Consider the following 23,368-nt stretch of genomic DNA (forward strand, 5'->3'; position numbering starts at 1 on the left):
CTTCTGCCACAGTAATGCTAGAGGGGTCTGACTATACTTCAGCAACAGAAATGTTACTTCGGTCTGCCGATGCTTCTGCTCCTGAAATTTTACCTTGGTTGGTGTATACTGTTACTACTGTAATTTTACTAATACTGGGCTCTGCCCATAAGGCTTCAACGGAAATGTTACTGGGGCAGGTCTATACTGCTATAACAGGAATATAACTAATAGTGGGCTCTGCCCATACTGCTTCTACATTAATGTTACTGGGGTCTGACTATACTGCTACTACTAAAATGTTACAAATACTTTGCTCTCCCTACACTGCTGCCAGGAAAATGTTTATCTGCTGCTTTGCCCATACTGCTTCTACGTTACTATTACTGGGGTCTGACTATACTGCTACTACAGAAATGTTACAAATACTTTGCTCTCCCTACACTGCTGCCAGGGAAATGTTTATCTGCTGCTTTGCCCATACTGCTTCAACGTTACTGTTACTGGGGTCTGTCTGCACTGCTGGAACTGAAATATGACTGGGGCATGTCGCAACTGATACTACTGAAATGTTACTGGGGTCTGTCAATACTGCTGGAACTGAACTGTTACTGGGGTCTGTCTATACAGATACTACTGAAATGTTACTGGGGTCTGTGTATACTGCTGCAAATGAAATGTTAGTGGGGTCTGTCGTCACTGCTGCCAATGAAATGTTACAGGGGTTTGAGCATACTCTTACCGCTGAAATGTTACTAATTCGCGGCTCTGCCTATACTGCTGCTACTGCAATGTTACAGGGTAGTGGAAACGGAGGCTTCCCAAAGACATGATGGCGGCGAGGCCGCGCTACTAGGTTCCCCAGGCGTGACAACTTTTCAGCGACGCGGTCACTGGGAAGGTGCATATAACCACGGACACGGGGACAGGACACGTACTGCCTCAAAAACTTCCCCATCCTCCTCCTCCAACAATGAAAACATTCTTGGCAAATGCTTTCGCAGTGGTCCGTCTGGCGACAGTCCAAGAATTTCACCTTAAACGACACAATAAGAAAGCCCCCCACCACGGCCCACTTAATCCTGGCCACATTCCGAAAACCAACGGAATAAAACAGTGCTAATAGGTCCACAGTCGCGACCACTATCCCACCAATGCGGTTACTGGTAAGGTGCATATAACCACGGATACGGGGACAGGACATGTACTGCCTCAAAAACATCCCCGTCCTCCTCCTCTAATAATGAAAACATTCTTGGCCGAGCCCACCTGTATTTAATCTGACGTTAGCTCTGCTGTCCAGGGCACTGCAATGGGATCTATTTATGTACCGCCGGTGGCTTCCTGGGACCCACCCATGCTGTCGGTCCACACGGACTTCACATTATTGAGTTGTACCTGCCTGTGTCTATGTATTAAAAACCCCGGTCAGACTGGGGCATGCAGTGTGGGCCAAAGCCCACCTGCATTTAATCTGACGTTACCTCAGCTGTGCTGGGCAATGCAATGGGATTTATTTATGTACCGCCGGTGGGTTCCAGGGAGCCACCCATGCTGTCGGTCCACACAGAGTTGTAACTGCATGTGACTACTTATAAAGAACACCAGTCTGACTGGGGCATGCAGTGTGGGCCAAAGCCCACCTGCATTTAATCTGACGTTACCTCAGCTGTGCTGGGCAATGCAATGGGATTTATTTATGTACCGCCGGTGGCTTCCTGGGACCCAGCCATGCTGTGGGACCACACGGACTTAACATTAGGGAGTTGTACCTGCCTGTGTATATTTATAAAAAAAAACAGTCTGACTGGGGCATGCAGTGTGGGCCGAAGCCCACCTGTATTTAATCTGACGTTAGCTCTACTATCCGGGGCACTGCATTGGGACAAACTACAGGAGCAATACAGCGCTAATGAGACGTGCACAGCTACGCTAGCATTGGAGTCCGCTGTAGGCCCACGATTGCTGAGGGTTTGTGCAGAGGCCTATGTCCTGGGTGCAGTGACAGTCTGCTTCCTGCCTAGGATTGCTGAATCTGTGGGCCAAGGCCTATGCCATGGGCGCGGTTCAAGTCTACCATGTTTGGCCGCTCAGATCAATTTTTTGTTCATTTCTTGGGTTTCCTAGGACCCACCTATGCTGTTGGTGCAAACTTAGTTCCCATCGCGGTGTTTGACCTGTCTGGCACAAAGGCACTGACTGACTTGGGTAGGGGGCAGAGCACAGACGGCTTTCCCCTTGCAGAGTCGATTGAGCTATGCGACACCTTGACAGAATGAATACTGTGTGGCACATGGATTCCCCATTGCTATGCCCACGTTTGCAGCTCCTGATGGAGGTGGCACAGGATTGGATTTCTCATTGCTTCTGTACAGCATTGTGGGCTATTGCCCCGCCCCTTTTAAAGAGGGTCGCTGCCTGGCCCTGCCAACCCTCTGCAGTGTGTGCCTCCGGTTCCTCCTGATCGCGGACACACTTATAAATAGACATGAGGGTGGTGTGGCTATGGGGCCAGCGTGTGGCATGAGGGCAGCTGAAGGCTGCGCAGGGACACTTTGGTGTGCGCTGTGGACACTGGGTCGTGCGGGGGGGGGGGGGGGGTTGGGCAGCATGTTACCCTGGAGAAGAGGCAGAGGTGTGTCCCGCAGGCTGTGCTTGTGTGTAGTTGGAGGTAGTGTGGTGCTTAGCTAAGGTATGCATTGCTAATGAGGGTTTCTCCAAAGTAAAAATTGGTAGGGGGGGGGGGCCACTCTTGCCGCTATTGTGGCTTAATAGTGGGACCTGGGAACTTGAGATGCAGCCCAAAATGTAGCCCCTCGCCTGCCCTATCCGTTTCTGTGTCGTTTCCATCACTTTCTTGGGTTTTGCAGATTTTCACAAATGAAAACCTTAGAGAGCATCGGCAATATACAAAAATGCTCGAGTCGCCCATTGACTTCAATGGGGTTCGTTACTCGAAACGAACCCTCGAGCATCGCGGAAAGTTCGACTCGAGCAACGAGCACCCGAGCATTTTGGTGCTCGCTCATCTCTAATCATATGTCAAAAAGATAAAGGAGGCAGCATCAAGTGGTAAAGAGTCCAATTAATGTAAAATCTTCTTTAATCAATCCATGTTAAAAGATAGACAGAGCCATGTATCGACCCTACACAGGGGTCTTTATTAAGCTAAAATGTCACAACACTCATCCCACAATAAATAGTACAATACACCCATCAGAGCTAAAAACACTAATACAGACATGCCCACTACAGGTGTACAGATGAGACTACCCACTGATCCGCTGTGTGAAACAGGAGGCTTGGCAGTGTCTCGGGGCGCGGGGCGCAATGGAGTTCTCGGCGTCCCGGCCGTTCCAACGCGCGGGGACGTCTCTGTAGTGTCACTACTACGTAATGCAGTAACCTGGCTGTATCCGTTGTCAAGAAGATTGTATACAATGACCTACTGCGCGTGCGTCTGAAGTCTAGGGTCAGCAAAATTGTATCAGCTAGCATGTGCGGCCACAACAACTCTATGGAGGGCGCAATATACATAGGGAATTTGCTATGGATAATACCATTATTAGATAAAAAGTCCAGGCAGCCCCAGATAGTAAGAAATACATGTATTGATCAGGGTGTTAAGAGCCGATGCAGTTAGCATATAAAATACCTTATAATATATCAGGGGTCAATGAATCAATAATAAACAGCCCTAAATCCATGGATAGTAATCATGATGACAAAGGATCAGAGGACAGGTTATCAATCACTATATGGTAATGGATTGTATTCAAGGTTTAAACCAAGTGGATATGGGGAATCCAACTCAAAGATCCACTTCACCTCTAGGAGTTTAAGCCTCCTTTCTCTATCACCTCCGCACCTGTTCACCGATACCGCATCAATAATTTGAAAGCGTAGTTGACTCACGCTATGTTGTTTATCGGTAAAATGCTTTGCTACTAGAACGTCATTTTTTTTTAGTACAGACCGTACTTTTATGTTTTAAGATCCGTGTTCTGCACTCCATGGTGATTTCACCAACGTAAAGTAGCGCACACGGGCAGGTGATGACATAAATTACGAAGGAGGAGGCACAGGTGAATCTTTCCCTAATCGAGTATCTCCTCCCTGTCCATGGATGCGTGAATGTGTTACCTCTCATATCGTTATAGCTGGCGCAACTGAGACAAGGGAAGTTACCCGCTCTCGGAGGTGCCAACACACTCTGTCTTAGCTGTTCCTCAGGAACTCTTGTGGTATGTACCAATTTGTCTCTAAGGTTCACCCCCTTTCCATATACAAAGATAGGGGGAACCTTAAATTCTGGAACTGTATCATGGCATCGCGTCAAAATAGGCCAATGTCATCTAATAACATGTGCTATCCGATTGCTCATAGGACCGAAACACGAGACAAAAGGGACCCTAGAGACAACATTTGTTTTCTTTTTATGGGTCAGAAGGGATTCACGCTCAGTATTCCGTGCTCTAGAACAGAGTTGGGTAGTCAGCCTATCCGGATATCCATGTGCCTTACATTTCGTCATTCTACATGCTCGCCAGTCACAATGCGCCAAACTCTAAGGAGCTGGCTTCATGGTAAGGAGTCGCGCATTCTTGGAGGATGGAAGCTCTTGTATGCCAGAAGACTATTTCTATCAGTTGCCTTAGTGAATAAGTCTGTCTTAAGGAGTCCATCTTGTTTATACACAAGGACATCAAGAAACTGTATCACGCTGGTGGACATAGAGAGAGTGAACTTCAAGTCAGGGAAGATGTTATTGATTTCCTCTTTACCACTTGATGCTGCCTCCTTCATCTTTTTCACATTTTGTATACTCTGTCTTTGAGAAGACTGCATTTACCTGTGCAGTGGCTCCCGATTCTGCAGCAAATTCAGCCCTATAGCATGCTATAAGAAAAAGCGATTTCCTGATCATGAGTGGAAAAAGATTGCAATTTTCTGCCCGCGGGGGAGAAATTGCAGCATGCTACGCACAGCTGGCTTCAATTGAAGCCAATGGAAACCATCCGTCACACGGCCATTCTGCAATCATCATTGCAGAATGGCTACAGGAGCCATGTCACTGCCATAGCGATGGCGCACCATCCTCTGTACTGCTCATGTGCCGACCGGCGCTCTGGCTGGCACATTTGCAACAGAGGAGAAGACGACAGACAGATACACAGGGGTCACCGGCCAGGCACCGGGTCGAACTCCGCTGCGGGAATCCCGCCCGCCTAAACTAGTTGTATTGTAAGATGTGGGACTTGGTGATGATGGTACCTTTAGTATCCTGAACAGATTCTCCAATTCGGAAATATCAATGTTGATAAGCCACCCTTAGGCCTCATGTCCACGGTACGAGCAGATTTTTAATGCGAGTCATCATTAAATAGATTTTTCATTGGTTGCGGGAGATCGCAGATTGCGTTTTTTCCAGCACGGACGCACTGCGGATCATCCATGCGGGAAAAATCCTCCACCCCATCACTCAGCCATTTCCCCGCCTCCCTAATTAATTTTAACCTTCAAATCTGCAGTGAATCTGCAACTGTATTTGCGGATGCACTGCGGACCATAAGCTCCCATAGAGATGAATAAAGCGCATCCACGGTAAAATGGAGCATGCTGCAATTTATTATTCGCGCGTGGCATCTGTCAATCAGATAAAAACAAATCCGCAGGTGTTTAATGAAGTGCGGACGCCCAAGGCTTCCCTTTAGGCAGCTTGATTTGCGGATCTCACGCACGGGGGCCACGCATGGATTCCGCAAATCAAATCCGCCCCTGGACATTGGGCCTTACTGTTGTAAGAGGAGTGAGCGGAGACCCGCGCCCCCTCCTCTTCATGTAGCTCGACTGGCGACCCCGAGTGCTGCAGCTAACCCCTTACCCTTCCCATCTGAGATGCGGCCAGGAGGGGAAGAGAGGTGAACTGCAGGCGCTATTGGCACATAAAGAGGCTCCTCGACTGGCCAGAGCCATGGCAGGAAAATATTGTAGAGGCACATTGAAGCACAGATAGAGGACCGGCTGAGGGCCAGGTGTAAGCCGTGCACCCTGCCTGTGATGTGGCTTGAGTAGGGAGTGAGGGAAGAGGAGGAGAAGGTGCTCCAGGTACCATATGAAGGATGCTCTGCCCCCTGAGTGGTGCAGTGGTGACATCACAAGTGAAGAACAGCACATTCCAGTGGGATAGTATGGGGCTAAGCCTCACCCAGCGCTCAAAGTGAACTAGAAAGTTCTTGGCACCTCAGGTACCATATAAAAGCTGGGCAACTGTGCCACAGTGCACAGAGTCAGTCTGAAACAACAAGGCAGCAGCGGAGGAGGATGCAGCACAGCAGAGAGAAGGGCAGAAGTGGCAGAGGCTGTATCCCCATGCCGGGTAATGGCCAGGGACTGGTAAAGTAGGCGCAGAAAATGGTCTGCTGTGGCCGCTACCACAGAGGGAGGTGATGTGAATCAAATGTGGGGCCATATTCCCATGCTGGGGAGCATCCAGGGATCAAGTAACTGGAGGCCCAAAGAGATACCGCTGCATGGAGCTAAACGATACACTGTGTGGAAGGAGAGTGAAGCTCTACTCCTGCACAGGACTTGGTCCCAACGGCGCCACGGATCCAGGACAATGACAAAGCTGCTAGACAGGGACATTGACAGATGCTTGTGGAGTTTATTGTATGGTTCAAAAAAAATCCTGCCCCGTTTGGCAGCTCCTGTGCCGTCACCTAACCTGTACGTTTGATGAGCAGTTCACTTCCCGCTCTAGTCGGGGCGCTCTCTCCCATCTTACACCACCTCTTGACTGAGGTCTCCAATTCTGGTTGCTGGACACATCTTATGTCTCAAGTATTCTGCATCTGCGCTGAGGAATCCGGCACATACGCAATGATGTACTCTTTCCTAGCCATGTCATGAATTATATAATGCGCATGCATCATTATCAGTGCGGCGCAGGCACAGAATATTTGAAACACAAGACATGTTGCTGGAGACATCTTGCGTATGAAGTATTCTGCGCTGCACTAATGGATCCAACGCATGCACAGTGACTACCTCTCGGGCCGGTCTTGTCAGGAATCATGTTACTACACATGATTCAGATCCCTCAGTGCGGTGTAAGCATAGAATACGGTACTTGAAATTTTAGGCGTCTTCAGCAGCCTAAACTGGAGATGTCAATTAACACTCCATGGGGCATGTTTAGAGAAAGAAGGGGAGAGAACTGGAGGTGAACCGTCATTGAGAAGGTCCAGCTGTCATTTGTATACCAGCAATTAGTTTACACCCCAAAATGAGGTAACAGATTCCTGTTAATGTTTTACTTCACTAAATTCCAATTATTATTATTTTATGTCAGCTACATCATGGGACCACCAGAGGGCGCTGCTGTCTTTACTAACAACCACAAGAGTTTGGGCTTTTTTGGATTTGTATTGTGTGTTTTACGAGACCAGATTGAATAATAAACTAATTATTCTAAACTCTGGTAAATTACAAACGAGAGAACATATTGCAGAACATATTTAGCTTCTCTATGTGTTTGTGGAAGTTCCATATCCATCAGTACTACCCCAGATTGCGTTATTCCCACACGTACTGTTTGTACAACATTGATTGTTTAATGACAACTAAACACAAACTGACAATAAGCTGACGTGAACACATGGGCAAATTAAAGGGTTTGTGCAATTCTGTAAAATTGAATTTGCCTCTCATGAATGACAGCAAATCTTCCCAAATACTGTATACTTTATGCACAGAATTAGTTGTATCAGCAAAGACAATACCATGTTTCCCTGAAAATAAGACAGTGTCTTATATTAATTTTTGTTCAAAAAAGTTTAACTTTTTTACATGTATAGCTGCCTGGACACTATTTAAATTGACTTTTTAATTAACTGTTTGCAGGGCTTAATTTTGGAGTAGGGCCTATATTTCAAGCATCCTCAAAAAGCCAGAAAAATCATTTTGCATCCTCAAAAATTCTGGAAAATCCTGCTATATCTTATTTTCAGGGTATGTCTTATTTTCAGGGAAACAGGGTAGTGGTGTATTATCAGGATATGGCACAAATGTCCAAATGGCCACAATCTAACTGCGTACCCCGATAGTCGTTAGAAGAGAGTGGGAGCAACGCCATGAAAGTGCTGTGCCACCTCATGTCCTGTTGGCTCTGCTTGGTTTCCTTCAAAAGCCAAAAAGTTGGACTATTTTAATCAGTGGTCAGCCATTAAGAGAAGTGAGCCTGTGTTATACTTCAGAGCTGCGCTCACTATTCTGCTGGTGGAGTCACTGTGTACTTGCATCACTTATCCTATACTGAACCTGAGTTAAATCCTGTATTGTACTCCAGAGCTGCACTCACAATTCTACTGGTGCATTCTCTCTCTACATATATTACATTACTCTTCCTGTACTGATCCTTAGGTCTCCTTCACAAGGGTGTATAGGAAAATGCACAAGCTTCAGCGCAACATATTCACGCTATGAGCAAGGCTAATGTGCGTGCATGTCTGCACATTGTATTGTACTTTTTTTGCACATGCAGGGTCTGTTCACATGCAGGCGCAACACCCACCTGACCTGATTTAAAAGGCTATTTAGTCTAATGAGGTCCAGATATGTTCTTTTCCTTGCAGTTTTGCACAGTTATTTGTGTATCCCCTTGTGTATTGCGTGTGAATTTGCACATCTACCCCATTGACTTCTTTGGGGCTCTTTGCCGTGCAAATGCGTCCAAAATAGAGTATATCTTATTTTCTATGTGCATGACAAATGCGCGTGCAAAATGGGCATGAACCTATTGATATCAATGAGTTATATTTTCTGCGTATTGCGTGTGCAAATATGAACGTGTGAAGGTGCCCTTAATTAAATCTTGTATATTGCTACACTCTAGAGCTGCACTCACTATTCTGCTGGTGGAGACATTGTGTACATACAAGTTATATTACATGTTCTGTACTGATCCTGAGTTCCATCTTGTTACTCCAGTGCTGCATTCATTGTTCTGCTGATGAAGTCACTACACTGGTTTAACTATAGGGGATGCAGGAGATACAGTTGCACCCGGGCCCAGGAGCCTTAGGGGGTCCATAAGGTCTCTCTTCTCCACATAGGGAGCCCAGTACTATGAATACAGCATTATAGTTGGGGGCCCTGTTACAGATTTTGCATTGGGGCCCAGGAGCTTCAAGTTACACCTCTGCATTAAGCGGTTAAGAGAAGTTAGGGGGGCCCAAGATAAACTTTTGCACCCAGGCCCATGAGCCTTTAGCTACACCCCTGAGTCACTGTATACATGCATCACATTACTTATCCTGTACTGATCCTGAGCTAAGGCCTGAACCAGCCAAGAGTACATTAAATTAACCACTTCACAACCTTAGACCACATTCACCCATTACTATCCTAGACCACCAGGAATATTAGGAATATTATAAATAACCTGTAAGCCACCCCAGATCGCTAGGAACATTCTTAAAGGGGTATTGCAGGCTTTTACTATTGATGGCCTACCCTCAGGTTAGGCCATCAATAGTTGATCAGCATGGATCTGCTATTCAGGATCCCTGTCATTAGCTGATCCTCCTGCCTGCTGTCAGTGTAGCATGTTGGACGTCATCATCAGTAGTAAGGGTGTAAAGGGTGACCGGGGGTGACTCCCTATACACCAGGGAGGTTGGAGCTGCCAAAATGGGTACAGGTAACAAGGTGGGCTGAGGTGTTGAGGAAGGAAGCCTGGTGTGCTCCATTTGGCTCCCCGTCTGTACCATTACCGTACTGTTTTATTAACAGAATGCAACAAGTGGCCACAACGTTGTATACCAAAATTCAGTAAGGAGCTGCAACAGTGTTACCAGTAGCCCGGGAACCGGGATGAAGCTCTTTTTACAACTGTTCTTAACAAGGACAACAGGTATAAAAGTCCATAATCCAACTAAACAAGTCTGTGATGTACTTAGCAGAGTCGTTGTTTTCCCAGGAACTTGGTGAATATGCAACAAGCCTACCGTAAATGTAGAGGGGAGAAAACAGAGTCCAGCAATAGTCAGGGAAGTTGTGACGGTAGAGCCCCTCTAGTCTGTTGGACTTCCTTCTTCTGTCCCAGCTTCATCAGCAGAGCTCTCTTTTTCCTGCTGCTCCTTGCACAAAGCTCTCTTACACGACCGAGAAATCGTTCACTAGCGATGATCTGTAAAAGCACAAAATGGATCAACGCTGGACGACCTGTTGCTTGCAGATGACCCATGTAAAAGCACCCTTGGGTCGGATTTGCATTGCGGAATCTGGAGCGGGCGTCCACCTCCGGATTCCGCAGCAAATACCTACATAGCATGCTATGGAAAAGTGGGTTTTCCTGCCCACGAGTGGAAATCAATTGCGATTTTGCGGTCGTGGGGGAATAATCGTGGCATGCTCTATTATAGACGGATTCCGTGTGGATAGCTTTCATTGTGGTCAATTGAAGCTGTCCGAACCGCGGCGATTCCCCAATCATTGTGGAAAAGTTGTGGGATCTGCATCATCGCCTAGCAACAGCATGGCATTATCTGTACCAGCCAACACATCCGCAATACAGATAAGAAGAATCCGGACAGGTACACAAGGGTCACCAGGTGGGCACAGGGTCAGATCCTGCATACGGAATGCGACCCGGTCATGTGCAGGCAGCCTTACTCTGACTCCTCTCTGCTACGCCTGAAAATGAACCATGGAGGGTGTGCTAGATTCCCTGAGTTTTCTCACTCAGCTCTTAGGCACAGACAATATAGATAAGTAGTAAACGAAACACAGGATAAATGACGATATTCCCTAAAACGTCCGGAAGGGTAATAGACGGCATCACTCCTATTGAAATAAATGGGAATAATGCCTTCTATTGCATTTCTGGCTCTGACCACAATGAGGAGCCGGAAGAGTAAAAGAAGGCATCTCTCCCATTGGTTTCAATAGGAGTGAAGCTGTCTATTACACTCTTGGCCCAGATCATTGATGATGACGTCCGGCCCTGAAGCACTGACAGCAGGCAGGAGGGTCAGTTGATCGTGGGGATCTCAAGCAGCAGATCCACGTCGATCAACTATTGAGGACCTGTCCTGAGAATGGGTCATCGATAGTGAAAAGCTGGAATACCCCTTTAATTAAGCCTTAAGTCACCCTCCACTACCTGAAGTATCAGATATTAACCCTATGCTAATTAGTTTTAGATGTATTATCACAGTATCAAAGCCATAAGGTGACCCTGAAAAATTTGCTGTCCTCGTATCATAGTTCACCTCTAATAAAAAATCAATTCACATTACATCTTGCAAAGCCTAGCCAGTAATGGATGATGGGGTTGTCTTCCTATCTCTATGTGTTCTAGCTTGTTTTTAATTATTGGAGACAGATAAGAGAGGAGCTGATATCCTGTGGATCTCCAGGACGCTGCACCGCCGCGCATATGTCAACAGCGTGTTACACACGTAATTGGAACTCTGAGTATATCCTCAATATATACAGATGTAACAGACGTCAATTTTCCATTTAAATCCTGGATCTACAGAGTATTATTGTTGATCAGTCCTATGAAAAATGAAATGTAGTCACCATGAAGGGTGCCAAATAGCAAACTCAGCACTGCTATTCCATATGACTTTGATTCTGGGTGCATTGTGCTTCCATTCTCTGAGAAGCCTACTGAAGAATAAAGAGACATTGTAAGGGCCTCATCCCCTCCCCCTATGGATATCTGTCATCCCCTTAACCCCCGGGACTTTCCTGCCTTTGACCAAGGGTCACAGTCACCGAGCATCCATGCTACATCAATAACTGCGCTTGTTGGCGGCTAACAGATCAGTAACTGGCAGAGCGCAGGGGGAAGGGGTGAGGGAATATTGACTTTTGCCATTGTGAATGATGCATGGCACTGAGGGTAATTCTCTCTAGCATTGTTTATAGTAGACATGGTTAATGGGTGAACTACGGTTGGCACGGTCTGCGGAGGAATACCGTCTGGCAGTACTTACAGAGGGAATGTTGGCTGTTCTCTGTATGGGGTTGTTTATGGGTGAACTTTGGCTGGCACTATTTATAAGGGAGGTTCGGATTGGCACAAGTTATGTTGGACACTCCAGTTGGCACCATTTATAGAGGAACGTGTATGCTGTTTATGAGAGAACTTTGGCTGGCATTGATTAAATAAGGGCACTGACTGGCACTGATTAAAAGAGTTCTGACTGAGAACTCTGTGTGGCACTATTTATGGGAGAACTGTGGATGAAACCAGGGGTGAAGCCACCATTTTTAACATAAGCTGTTCTGGCACTGTTCACATGGATAATTGCGGCTGGTACTCTTTATGGAGGTACCCTAACATTGGCTAAGAGAGCAATCTGTGTTTATAGGGGCACTCAGACTGCCAGTGTCTATAGTGGGCGCTGTGGTTGGTATTATTGTGGAGGAGCTGTGACTAACACTGTTTTAGGGGGCACACTGATTGGCACTGTTTATAACAGGCATCCTGTCGCTGTTTATGGGGACATAAATATGGGGGTATTGTTTAGGGGAGAACTCAGGCTGGCTCTGTTTATAATAGCAGACTGACTGGTGATATTTATGGGGGCGTTATTTTAGTGAACTTTATAGAAAAACTCTGTTTTACTCCGTTTATAAGTGAAATGAACAGCAAAAAAACTGGTAGGAAGACACAACCTTCCAGAAAAAGACTTTTAGGCACGGAGAAATTAGATCCAACTTTTATTTTATTTTGCAACAATACGCATTTTGAGGCTTAAGACCCTTTCTTCAGTTGATTTGGGGTAAATACAATGATAATGAGAGTGAGACTAAATTGTACATTCAGGGGTTAGTGGTGAATCAAGATACCAATAGGAGGTTTAGTGTGCCATCAGGAGGTATAGTGTGCCATCAGGAGGTATTGTGAGCCATCAGGAGGTATTGTGAGTCATCCGGAGGTACAGTGTGCCATCAAGAGGTATAGTGTGCCCTCAGGAGGTATAGTGTGCAATCAGGAGGTATAGTGACCCATCAGGAGGTATAGTGTGCCATCAGGAGGTATAGTGTGCAATCAGGAGGTATAGTGACCCATCAGGAGGTATAGTGTGCCACTAGGAGGTATAGTGTGCCATCAGGAGGTATAGTGTGCCATCAGGAAGTATAGTGTGCCATCAGGATGTACAGTGTGCCATCAGGAGGTATAGTGTGCCATCAGGAGGTATAGTGAGCCATCAGGAGGTATAGTGTGCCATCAGGAGGTATAGTGAGCCATCAGGAGGTATAGTGAGCCATCAGGAGGTATAGTGAGCCATCAGGAGGTATAGTGTGCCATCAGGATGTACAGTGTGCCATCAGGAGGTATAGTGAGCCACCAGGAGGTATAGTGAGCCATCAGGAGGTATAGTGTGCCATCAGGAGGTATAGTGAGCAGCCAGGAGGTATAGTGAGCCATCAGGAGGTATAGTGAGCCATCAGGAGGTATAGTGAGCCATCAGGAGGTATAGTGTGTCATCAGGAGGCATAGTGTGCCATCTGGAGGTATTGTGAGCCATCAGGAGGTACAGTGTGCCATCAGGAGGTACAGTGGGCCATCAGGAGGTATAGTGTGCCATCAGGAAGTATAGTGTGCCATCAGGAGATATAGTGTGCCATCAGGAGGTATAGTGAGCCATCAGGAGCTATAGTGTGCCATCAGGAGGTATAGTGTGCCATCAGGAGATATAGTGTGCCATCAGGAGGTATAGTGAGCCATCAGGAGCTATAGTGTGCCATCAGGAGGTATAGTGTGCCGTCAGGAGGTAAAGTGTGCCATCAGGAGGTATAGTGTGAAGGCCTTATGAGCCCTGAAATGTATTTTGTTGCTAATTGTTGCAAAATAAAGAAAACATTGGATCTAACTCTTCTATGTCTTTTTCTGGAAGGTTGCACCTTCGTGCCAGTTACTTTGCTGTTCATTTCACCTGTGATCACTTGCAACCATCTAGTGGGGCGTTCATCTGGGCAGCAGCACCTTCATATTATTCTTCAATCACGTGTTCTCATATCTCCCTTAGCTTTTAGGCAACACTTTAAGCCCCTTTGTCACTACCGGATCTCCAACCACATCACTCTTTGCGCCTGTTTACTCTGCTAATGGCAGGTAGTGGAGTCCAGCAGCCGAGGGGTGAATCCCACGTGGACAAAGGTAAACTTAATCTCCTGTCTAAGGGCTTCTTCACAAGACCATGTTTGCACGGGTATCTGCACATGCAAACTCTGCGTGCACTAACCACAAAGACTAGGGTTCTCTCTCCTGAGCACGTTTTGCACAGGCATTGCGCCCGTGGGGCAAAAAATTGGCACTGCTATATCTTTCTAATTTTTTGCTCCACAAATACACAGAGAGAAGCATAAAACACTGAGCTAAACGCATGGAAAAGAACACATCTGGACCTCATTAGGCTAAATAGCCTATTAATCTACGGAAAGGGTGTGTGTGCGCAAAACGTTAGTAATATGCACAGAAACATGTACAAATCTACCTCAAAAACCTCATTCATGCGCAAATACGTTGTGCTCCGGTGAGCGTTTTTGCACATAAGGTCATTTGAATAAGGAGATGCATGAAACTGCGTAATTCCACTAGAAAAATAACACAAGTGGAACTAATTAGCCATTTCAATCAGTGCATTTGTTTGCCGCTCGCAAATTACCATACCCCACAGGCAGAAAAATTACAGTGAACTACGCCGATACAGCCTTGTTTAGTGTAAAAGTGCAACGCTGAGGTGTGCGCAATTGTGCTTCTGCTCGTGTGAAGCCGGCCTGAACCTGACTATAGAGTATCTGCACTTGGGGTGGATTTGCTGTGGATTTCACCCTAAAATTAACTGGTACCGTGTTATGCTGTACATTTGGAAAATCCATCGCTAGTCCATCCTGCTTGCATTCACCCTGATGAATGACTCCTGATAATCCAGAAACGTCGTCTGTAAATAATTGCAGCTGAGATTATTCTAGATTCCTCTTTGACTTCAATAAATGATTCAAGATTTTGTTTGCTCGGTAGATAAGCTCCTACAGTAGAAAATTGGCTGCAGTCCACTCGCATAGCACTATCAGGGCAAGATAAGGCAGTCCTTCCAGGTGTAGACACTGAGGTGTGACCTAATTTCAGGTCATCAGTAAGCAGGAAGTCCCATCAATCACTATATATGTGACACCGGGTGGACAGAACCCGCTCTGAGGAAAGTCCTCTTCCTGCATAAGACAGGTGGCAAACTCCGAAATTAATTTTCAGACCAGGGATTTGGCTCAAATTGGCGGCACCAGCTTTTATGATCTTTATAGCAAACACTTCACATCCACAAAACATGAATCGTGGCCTCTAACTATCATTTGTCATCACCCCTCTCTATTCAATTACCCGACGAATTAGCAACACATTCATATGGCCCAATGATTGGGTGAAAGAACCTTGCTAGAAACCTTATTGTCCCATCATTGGCTGCGTAAAAGGCCCCTAATATTCGGCCTCTTATTTGGGTGAATCAGGCTTGGAGTTCTCCCAGCATGGCCGATTTACTTTGTGTATAAACTTTCAGCAAAGTTTTCAGTCTTCAGTGGGATTGTCTCTCTGCAACTTCCTTCCTCAGGGCAACTCTTGTGGCCCTTATATTATTACAGTTGACTAAAACCTTCTTCACATCTGTATTGGACGTTGGGTTAGAAGCCTCCATCGCCCATTCTCCTAAATTCACTCCGAAAGATAATGGATACCCTAATGGACCCTATTATAGTCAATGCAGTCCGTCGGGGACTATTGGTGTCCAACGTATAAGAGATCTCGCACCAATGTGACTTTTATGGTCATGTAAGTGCAACAAGGGAAAGGCGATGTTAAGAAGACCCACGTCATAGCTACATGTATGCCTCACAAACGGGGTGACTACCTATGCATCTGCTATGCAGGGCTGGCATGTCAAGCTATTTTTTTTATCTTTTGAACAATTTATCTGGAAATCACAGCCAACATTTTTATGGACACACAGGAAAACCATAATGAACCATAAAAAGTGATAAATGTCTATAGCAGAGTAATGCAATAAATACATCAGCAGCATTTATTGTGAACTGTGAAATGATTATCACTGCAATCACAATCATATGTCCAAGTTCCTCCAGGTTCACTAAAATCATGGACATTGGAAAAAAATCACCTATTCTTATGGAATGTCCAGGAATATTGGACAGTTTATGAGTCAGCTTTCCCATGTCCTGAATGGTTAATCCTCCTAGTCATGCAACAGGGAAGAGGGAAGCAGAGGAAGATAAGAGTTGTAGTTCAGCAGCATTGTAACTGTGAGCTGTCTAGGGATTGGTTCCTGAAGTCCTCCCCTGATCTCCACAGTGCAGGAAACTCCAGTCTGGGGTGATGATGATGATGATGATGACAGCAGCTCCCTCTCACCAGCACACAACTTGCTGAGGACCTGGAGGGTGAATGTGCCAGCAGCTGCCCAGACCAAGGAGAGGGCACACAGTGATCACACAGCTGCTGCAAGTAAGTTGCTTTATACAGATGTAGCAGAGCTGAGTCATTTGGCACTGTTCTTGGTGATATCATGATGTGTTATTTCTGGTTTTACATAGGACTGCAGGTAAACTTCTTGCATTTTCACAGCATCAGCATGACACACAAAGTCTATCCATCCAGTTAAATGAGTAAAGGCTTTGCTCTACATCTATCTAGGAATCTATGGCCATTTAAAAAGCTGAGAGTGTCAGATGCCACAAGTTTGTTAGTTGACAATGCCATCACAATCTTCTATCTTTATTTTTGCATAGGACTGCCAGTAAATCAGAAATGAAAGCGTTTCATCACGGTATACTAAAGAGGCAGACGTAAATGAGGAATTAAAAACTTATTTCTGCTATATATACAGTATATGTATGCATTGCCATTTGGCAGTTTTCTCTGATATCACAATGGATTAAATGACTAACTTGGCTCTGCTACATATTTCTCTTTCTATCTTACCCCACACTCCCCTCGCACTCGCTCCATCCCCTTTTTGTTTTCTTTCCTTTTTCTCTCCCTCACCAGTCCTGAACTTGTAAGCCCCCCTATGTATAGAACCAGTGGTGAATCAAGTACCCTCTGCACTGGGGCACCACTCATACGTTGGTAAGGGTCCTTTCAAACAAGCCGATTTATCACTTGAACAAGCGAGTGATGTCATTGTTAGCGCGTCCGCTCGTGCAACAAGTATCTGCCTGTATAAACAAAGCAGAAATCATTCAGTCGTTCACATTTGTTGTATAAGTGAATGAAAGGGACTGAACAAATGCTGCTTTAGGCACGTGAAAAGAAAAAAGTTGCGATCAAGTCCGGAACTTAATTTGCGTTTTCTCGTCCATTAACACGGGCGGTGTATTAGCGAAAAAATACGCTGACGCGCGGAAATCCCTTGGTCGGCAGAAATCCTCGGAATGACTTCAATTGCTTAAATAGAGGCAGCTGTAATCTTTTCCCATTGTTGGATGCAGGAAAACTCCCTCCCACTCCCTTTTTTTCAGCTCCCATAGAAGTCTATGGGATCCTTTAGCGCATCTCAGCAAGACCTATCTTTTCCGACAGCGTATAAAATCAGTCGTCGATGCCCTATTTTTCCCGGTGCAATGTTTTACCGCTCCTCTGAATGAATACATTGGAATCCCATGCTTCAGATGGTCGCGATTTTTGCCCGATGTATATACGTGACTAAATAGACGCATATATACGCCTGTGTGAATAAGGTCTAAACCGAACGATAAGTGAAGGACCCAACGATGATTTTTATGCCTGCATGAAATTAACGACAAGCGTAAAATTAACGATTATCATTCGTCATTCGGTCGTTGGCTCGCATTTAGAATGAACAATTAGCATTCGCTTTCGCTCATTTGGATGCTTTTTTGAACAATAATCGTTCCGTCTAAGAGCACTTTGAGATAGTATCAATAACTCTCCCCCAGACACTGCGATACAGCCCTGGCATACAACTGCTGCTTACTTCCCAACTGCTGAACAATAAAAGAGGGGCACTATTTATGGTGTGTACATCATGACATTAATTTTTTACATTAGGCTATGCTCTTTCACACTCGTTGTGCCCCTCACAGTAATAGTGCCCCTTAGTGACCCCCTCATGGTACTAGTATACCTCTAAATAATAGTCAGATACACATTGATATTGTGCATATCAGATAACAGTGATAGTGATTACAGTGCGGTTACCTCCAGTGATCACGCATGACATTGTTTCTGATTAGCATTGTCTATTTTCATTCACTGTCTGCAGACTGCTTTCAGCCACAACTCATCTCTGCACCCTCTCCCTTTTCCTCCGCTACTCCCAATAAAACCAAATGCACACAGCCGGGTTGGATTCCTCATGCGGGATCCTGCAGTGGAATCCGACCTGGTGCCGAACAGTACCCCCCGCGTACCTGTCTAGATATTGTCTCCTCTGTGCTGCAGATGTGCCAGCAGAGAATGCCACGCCGGCGATGACACAGATATGCAGCGATTTCAAAATTGACATTTCGGAATTGCTGCAGGTCGGATGGCTTCCATTGGCTGCAATGGAAGTCGTCCATACGAGTCCGGCACGCAAATAGAGCATGCTGTGATTCTTCCTCCGCAAACGGAAATCGCAAGTGATTTCTGCTCGTGTGCGTGGAAAAATCATTTTACATTGCATGCTATGGACAAACGTTGCTGCGGAATCTGCGCCCAGACGCTTGCCATGAATTCCCCAGCAAACATCTACCTTACACCCTATAGTAGTAGTGCCCCCTCCGTGGTCACACAAAGTAATAGCACCCCTCTGTGGCCTCTCTTAGCTTCACTAACCTCTCTGTGTAAACAAGCACTTTCCATATAACAAAATAGGACCTATTCCGCCCCCTTCAGAGAGACCAGGGTGACAGCCCGGTTCTCTTGCCGCTCCTGTATGTACTCCAAAGTAGATCAAAGCTGAATGCTTGGAACCGGAACCCTAAAGAGATACAATGGGCATTACATAACAACTTCTGTCTGCAAACTGATGCGTGTTCGCTATGTTCTTGTGCAGTATGCACGAAAATAGAACATGCTGTGTGGTTTTTGGCGTGATCGCAATGTGCACGCAAAATACAAACTGATTGAATTCAATGGGTTCTATTCACTGTGTATTGCACGCGCAAATTGTGCATGCGCAGTACGCTGCTCTAATGCGTTTGTATGAATAGGCCCTTATAGTGCTTTTGGCTCGGATTTTCTGCAGCAGAAAATCTACGTCAAAATCCACACCAAAAACCGCCACATGTGAACGTAGCCAACAGTATGAAATAAAGTACATACTCTCCTTTTAAATGACCCTCTGGCTGAATGCAGCCTCTACTAGAGCGTTGCCGGGCTTGTTTATTATTGGCGTGATCGCTGAGGCCAGTGATTGGCTGTAGTAGGCGCTGGGACTGAGAATATTCTGCTGGGGAGCCCAAGCTGTGTAAACAGCCCTGGACCCATGATCCCCTTAATCCGCCACTGTTTGTAAAGGTTCTCATGTGGCATTTTTATTTTCAATAGAACTAAATATTATTCAAAAGTTAATGGAAGGAATTTCTAAAAGTATTTACACCAGATTTGTGGAGTAAAAAACGCAGCAATTTTTTCTTGCAGGCTTGCCTTGTACAAAAGATTACCACTTTATTGAATTTTCTACCGCCCGTACAACATTTATTATACTGTGGGGCAGAGCTCTAAATGTGATTATACTGTGGGGAGGGCTCTGCATGTAATTACTATACAGTGGGGTAGAGCTCTGGATATGATTACAATAGTGTAGGGCAGGGCTTTGAATGTGATTACTATACTATAGGGCAGGGTTCTGGATGTGATTACTATGCGGTGGGGGAGGGATTTGAATGTGATTACTATACTGTGGGGGAGGGCTCTGGATATGATTACAATAGTGTAGGGTAGGGCTTTGGGTGTGATTACTACACTATAGGGCAGAGCTCTGGATGTGATTACTATACAGTGGGGTAGAGCTCTGGATATGATTACAATAGTGTAGGGCAGGGCTTTGAATGTGATTACTATACTATAGGGCAGGGTTCTGGGTGTGATTACTATACTGTGGGAAAGAGCTTTGGATGTGATTACTATACTGTGGGGCAGAGCTTTGGATGTGATTATTTGATTATTATACTGTGGGGCAGAGCTTTGGATGTGTATACTATACAGTGGGGCAGAGCTCTGGATGTGATTACTATGCTGTGGGAAGGGCTTAGGATGTAATTACAATACTGTGGGCAGAGCTCTGGATGTGATTATTATAATGTGGGGCAGAGCTTTGGATGTGATTATTATACTGTGGGGCAGAGCTCTGGATGTATATACTATACTGTGGGTTAGAGCTCTGGATGTGTATACCATACTGTGGGGCAGAGCTTTGGATGTGATTATTATACTGTGGGCAGAGCTTTGGATGTGATTATTATACTGTGGTGCAGAGCTTTGGATGTGATTATTATACTGTGGGGCAGAGCTTTGGATTTGCATACTATACTGTGGGGCAGAGCTTTGGATGTGATTACTATGTTGTGGGGCAGGGCTTTGGATGTGATTATTATACTGTGGGGCAGAGCTTTGGATGTGATTATTATACTGTGGGGCAGAGCTTTGGATTTGCATACTATACTGTGGGCAGAGCTTTGGATGTGATTACTATGTTGTGGGGCAGGGCTTTGCATGTGATTATTATACTCTGGGGCAGAGCTTTGGATGTGATTATTATACTGTGGGGCAGAGCTTCGGATTTGCATACTATACTGTGGGGCAGAACTTTGGATGTGTATACTTTACTGTGGGGCAGAGATCTAGATGTATATACTATACTGTGGGGCGGAGCTCTGGATGTGACTATTATACTGTGAGGCAGAGCTCTGGATGTGATTACTATGCTGTGGGGGGGGGGGGCTTTGGATATGGTTTTACTGTGAGGGCCTCTGTATTATATTATAATGTGAGGGAGGGCTCTGGATGTGATTGTTATACTGTGGAGGAGGGGTCTAGATGGCGGTATACTGTAAGGAATGCGGAAATTCATTATTATACTGTGGGGGATGGCTCTGGATGTGATTATTATACTGTGGGGGAGGGCTCTGGATGTAACATAGCAGTAGTAACATAGTATGCTAGGCTGAAGAAAGACAAATGTCCATCCAGTTCAGCCTGTTTCTCCCCCCCCTCCCCCCCCCCCCCGCCCATGTTGATCCAGAGGAAGGCAAAAAAAACCAATGAGGCAGAAGCAAATTTACCCCGTTTTGTGGGGAAAAATGTCCCTACCGACTCCATAATGGCAGTCAATGTCAACATCTCTCCTGAGCATTGGTGTCCAGAACTGTACACAGTATTCCATGTGAGGCCTGACAAGTGCCTTAAATAGTGGAAGAATAATGTTCTTGTCCCTCACCCCTATACCTCTTTTAGTGCAACCCAAGACTTTATTTGCTTTTGCAGCAGCTGATTGGCATTGATTGCTCTAGTTAAGTCTACAGTCCACTAGTACCCCCAGGTCTTTTTCCATCTCACTTTTCCCTAGCAGTACCCCATATAGTTTATATTTGTGACATCCATCTCTCCTGCCCATGTGCATAACCTTACATTTATCAACATTGAACTTCATTTGCCACTTTTCTGCCCAAGCCCCTAGCTTATCTAGGTCCATTTGTAGCCACACATTGTCCTCCATTGTATTAATTGTCTTGTATGATTTCATATCATCTTCAAGTATCGATATTTTCCTGTGCAGTCCGTCTATCAGGTCACTGATAAATATTGAACAATACTGAACCCTGATGTGATTATTATACTGGGGGTAGGGGTCTAGATGTAGTTATACTGTGAGGGGCCCTGAATTTGTATACTCGGGCATGCACTCTGTATATTATACTGGGGGCTCACTAAGGATGTGTAGATGATTATATTGGAAGGAGCGCATTAGACAATCTATTTAGATTATGCTGGGGAGCACTCGGGATGTGTATATGTAATTTATTGTGCAGTTATTACATTAATTCTATCTGTATTTATGTGCGGGCAACTAAATATTTTGTTTGGGTCCTTTAAATAACAAAGTTCTGCAGGAGTTGCAGATGTTGGGTGGGTTGACCCTGTAATGCCGCATCTGCCTGAGTTTTTCCTAAAGCTGCCTTTATCCAATAAACTAGGAAGCGTATTTTGTACAGCAGGCTTGTCACAGCTCATTCTACACGGATGGCAGCATCGATGCCAAGGGGAAGATTTACACAGCGCCATTAATTGCTTCTCACTGAGAAGTATGCAGGCAAATGGTGTGAGCCAAAAACAGGTCAGGTCACTGGAAATAGCAAGCCGGCCGCCTGCCAGATGATGGGAGCTCAGACTGTGCCAGCAGCAGGGACAGGCCAGAGTTCAGCAGGAAGGAGGCTTTCCACTTCCAATTTAAGAACTTTATATCTGTAGGTCAGTCCAATATAGGAGGCATTAGTGCCTCATGCCTCGATGAGATTACTAGCTCCTATAACTTATACAGTAGCATGGGAGATTGGTACAACGTATTATGCGCTCAAAACCTGCGTGTGCAATACACCGTGACCATACATTCGTGTGAGCCCGACCTGAATCCAAAATACATTAGCAAGTCATATATATACAATCCAGAGAGCAAAATTATTATATAAGTACCGCGGGTAATTAGTGCTGCCCACCATAACAGTCAATACTATTTAACTGCATTAAAAAAAGCATAAAACGTTTGCAAGTGTTATACATTTCTACACAGGGACTTCAGCAGCAGAATAATGAGTGCAGCTCTGAAGTATAATTCAGGATGTAACTCAGAATCAATACAGGATAAGTAATGTAATGTATGTACATACCGTAGTATCTTCAGTAATAGAATAGTGAGCTAAGCTCTGGAGTTCAAGGATAAATTCACACGGGGCGGAAACGCTGTGAAATTTCAGGGCAATTTCCGAAAAATCTTTTTAATACAGGATTAATACAGGGTAAGTAAGATAATAGCAGACTAGTGAGTGCAGCTCTGGAATATAATACAGGATGCAACTCAGTTTCAGTACACAATTTATTTATAGTAGGGTGGGAGGGACTTGTTATTTGTATAGCGCCAACTTATTCCTCGGCACTTTCAGGTAATTTTGTTTATTACCCTCCAGCAAGCTGGGTACTCATTTTACCGACCTCGGAAGGATGGAACCTTGAGTCGGCTACCTAAACCATGCTGGGGTTTGAACCCACAATTTTCAGGTTGTGAGTGAGAGCTTAGGACTGCATTCTGCTGCCTTAACACTCTGCGCCACTTCTTATGTAAATTTTGTGGTG

General features: G+C 45.3%; 1 protein-coding gene across 1 annotated transcript in view; it reads left to right on the plus strand.

Moving 5' to 3' along the window:
• Positions 1-16,403: 16,403 nt before the first annotated feature.
• The window catches only part of LOC136631359 (free fatty acid receptor 2-like), a 44,158-nt gene continuing 37,193 nt past the window's right edge, over positions 16,404-23,368 (plus strand). Inside the window, exon 1 of the mRNA XM_066605627.1 lies at positions 16,404-16,519. The gene's annotated coding sequence lies outside the window, so the exon portion shown is untranslated. The remainder of the gene's footprint in view (positions 16,520-23,368) is intronic.

This window comes from Eleutherodactylus coqui, chromosome 6 (assembly GCF_035609145.1).
Source record: "Eleutherodactylus coqui strain aEleCoq1 chromosome 6, aEleCoq1.hap1, whole genome shotgun sequence".
In the NCBI taxonomy this organism is placed as follows: Eukaryota; Metazoa; Chordata; class Amphibia; order Anura; family Eleutherodactylidae; genus Eleutherodactylus; species Eleutherodactylus coqui.